The sequence below is a fragment of the Dendrobates tinctorius genome, unplaced genomic scaffold (genome assembly GCF_039654945.1).
Source record: "Dendrobates tinctorius isolate UK_male_01 unplaced genomic scaffold, ASM3965494v1 ptg000019l, whole genome shotgun sequence".
Taxonomy (NCBI): domain Eukaryota; kingdom Metazoa; phylum Chordata; class Amphibia; order Anura; family Dendrobatidae; genus Dendrobates; species Dendrobates tinctorius.
In genome coordinates this window covers 66934936-66938525 of record NW_027361687.1, presented here as the reverse complement: position 1 = coordinate 66938525, position 3590 = coordinate 66934936, and positions in this window count along the sequence as shown.

The following is a 3590-nucleotide window of genomic DNA, read 5'->3' as shown; positions in this document are numbered from 1 at the left end:
GGCCGTGACGAGGCGTCTTGGTTCATCGTAGGCACGCTCCACGGCTGCTGCTAGTTGTGTGGTAGGATCAGGGATCTGCAATCTGCATAGTTACCAACCTCTCTGTTTTTTCTGGACTTAGCATGTTTAGGCTTTTTCCTCCTCGATGACCCATTCATAACAGAAGGGTCTCTCTATCAGTTAAATACAACACACAGCACAGTTACCACTCCAGGCCAGTAGAGGTAGCTCTGAACCAACAATTCCTGTCCGGGGGTCAGGAAGGGGAAATTAGTTAGTTCGTGTGAGGAGGGCGAAGTGTGTGGACGTGAGGAGAGGAGCTGGAAGATTGAGCAGAGTTCAGGCTCACTTCTAGCTGTAGCGCATGATCTGGAGTCTGGTCTCCAAGGTTGTACGGATACTGATGTTCCTGCAGCAGAAACCGGAGGAATAGGAAGCTGTAAATGCTCTGTTCCCACATAAGACTCGGGGTCACAACAGCAACGTGTGAGCCAGAAGAAGAAGGCTACAGCTGTCTGCCATACGAGGGAGTTCTAGAAGAGAAAAAGCAAGTGGAATTTCAGTGTAACACAGTATTGCAAGTACCTCAAATAAGTGCTAGAAAGGAGACTACACAACCCATCTGCATAGAGAGATTCCTAAGTTTCTTCCAAGCTGGCCAGCCTCTGTTCCATCTGTAATCTGGATTCTGGACTGCATTTGCCAAGCAAAGTAAAGGTAAAAGAAACTACACCCTGTTGTGTCCTTGCCTTCTTCCTGCAACCTCGTCAGCACTGCTACATCTCTGTGCCTAACACTGCACCCTTTTCCTCAACACCTATTCTCACTGCCCTGGGACTACAGCTCTACCTGTGGGGAGCTATTGCATCTTGCTGCCATATACCATCTGTCCCAGAGGATCTGCCTGCAGCGCCAGCTTAACCCCTCCATTGCCGAGCACCACAGGTGGCGTTACGTATCATCCCCTTACAAACTTTATTCAGCCGCTCTTAAACCCTTTTACATGGACGCCCAGGGCCACGGACCGGGTCACCGCTACTGTGACACATCCCTCTGAGATACCGGCCCGGTATCGAGTACCCCACTGCCCTGGCAGGCGATCCAATTCTCTATGGGGTTGCCAGAAAAAGCCGAACACAGTGCTCTGCAGCCCCAATCAGTAGAGTGCTTGTCACGATTAATTTTGGATCCGTGGCAGCTCTGGCTCCGCTAAAATTTAAGCTTTTTTCCTTTTAAGCCAGCAAGCATTAAATGTCAGTTTCCTTACTAGCAACTGTTCGTTGCTAGTCAGCTGATGTGGGTGGTGACTACTCCCACCATCCTTTAAAAATTCACATGACCCATCAGCTGACTGTTGCTGATAGCGTAATCTATGTTGACAAATCCTGGAGTAAAGAGCTCTCTGGTTGCAGTGATGCTTCTGCTGTGTTCATGGAGTATGTGGTCCTGGTGTCGTATCCTCAGCTGTGTTGTTCACCATCTGCAGTGGTGATAGCATCCTTGCCGGCCAGTGCACTAGCCAGGGATTAGTGAGGTGACAATCAAGGACTAGGCAAGTGACGGTGGCAGGGGGGAAGGACCTGCTCAGAGAAATTATGGGAGTTTAGGGACAGGCACAGGTTTGAGCTCAAGAGGTGCCCCATCCCTTGTTCCCTACTGTGAGGGCCTTCATCTCCCCATTCCATCCCTTTGGTGGTGCAAGTTGTGCCGTCCGCTTGACTTAACCGTACTGGTTCGTGACATTATCACCAAACCATACTTTGTTTTCCAGTGAACCCATGGCTCATGCTGAGGCCTTTGCTTGCCTGATCCAGTCTCTCACGGATGAGATTTCTGAGTTGTGTGGTGGTGGTTCAGCAGTTCAGGTGGTAAAGCAGCTTCAGCAGGTGACAGGGTTTTTGGTCTCGACTCAAGTCCTGGCTCAATCGAAACCTAAAGTATCTGTCCCTGACAGATTTTCTGTAGGGAAAGATAAATTTATGGTCTTCAAAGAAGCCTTTAAATTATATTTCAAGCTTCACCCTTGTTCTACAAAGAGTAAGGAACAGCATGTGGGGATTATAGTTTTCCTTCTCAAGGGTGATCCCCAATCCTGGGCCTACTCCCTGCCGACTAGTTCACCATCTTTGCGGTCGTTGGACTAGTTTTTCATGGAATTGTTGTATGGAGATCCTGATGGCATCTCCCTGGCTGAGTCTTGATTGTAATATCAAGCATGGGGGCCGGCTGGCTGAGGAGTACTGCTCGAGTTTCGGAGATGGTCATTCGGAGATGGTTATGACACGCAGCGGAATGACCCTGCCCTTAGGAGCCATTTCTGTCAGGGTCTGTCAGCTAGGCTTCAGGATACTCGGGGGGGTATGCTACTGCTAGGTCATTGGAGACCGCCATGGCCCTTGCGATCAGGGTGGATAGACACCTCAGGGAGAAACATACACCAAATTTACCCCCTGTTGTTCTTTCTAGGGAAGATGACACACTGCTGCAGATGGATGAACCAATGCAGATGGGAAGGACCGCCTCTCAAAGTAGGTTGCCTGCAGCTCGCTGTGGGACGGGGGTCATGTTTTTTCTGTGGTCTGACTGATCATTACATCAATGTCTGCCCAGCTTGCGCCAAAGTATGTACTCCATCTCAAAAGCCACGTTCCCCTGGTCGTGTGGAGGGAAACAACCAGGGTGTGTACATTTCCTCCATCTTTACTGTATGTCTCGGTGTACCATTCTGGCTGAAGTGGTGGTTGGGTGGGGAAACTGGGACTATACCGGTGCTTGTGGATAGTGGAGCTGGAGTCAATTTGGTGGATTGTTCAGATCCATGGTCTGATCGGTAGGACGCTGGCGAGACCCATTACTGTCTGGGCAATTAACTGTTCCTCTCAGCCAGGGGAGCGTGACCAAAGTTGTAGATAATATTAACCTGCGAATAGCGACTCTTCATGAAGAGTCCCTGTCATGCTCTATCTTGGAGGGTATGCCAACTCCCATCGTCTTAGGCTTTCACTGGTTGAAGAGACACAACCCCGTCATAAATTGGCTGTCTAGGGAAGTAGTCAGTTGGGACAAGTCTTGTAAGGACTGCTACCTGGGAGCTCCGATCTCTGCCATCCTTCTTAAACCTACCCCTTTTTCTCTGGTGAGGGCAGCTAAGGTGCTACCAGGGAGTAGGGGCAAGACTCAACCCTCACCACAAGTAAACCCTGAGTCTCGGAGTCCTCTCATGAGGAGGTCTCAGGGGAGGGTGGTGGTTCCCTCTGTGTGTAGCGAGGATATGAGCTTGGTGACACAGGTGGACTCCTCTGTTGTCTGTTCCTCAAAGAGATCACCATCTTTTGGCAAACACATGCGTGAAAATAAACGTTCAGGTCTGGACCTATGTGTACATGAATACGTATGGGTGTCTACCAAAAACATCAGGTGGATGTGCGCATTTGGGACCTGGAGTTCTAGGGTGATCGGGCCATATCAGGTGTTGGCCATTCTCAGCCTGGGGACTTTCCAGCTGGACTTACCCCCAGTAATGCAGGTAAACAATGTATTCCACAGGTCAGCGTTCTGGAGATTTGTGGTTCCATCACCATCAGTCTGCA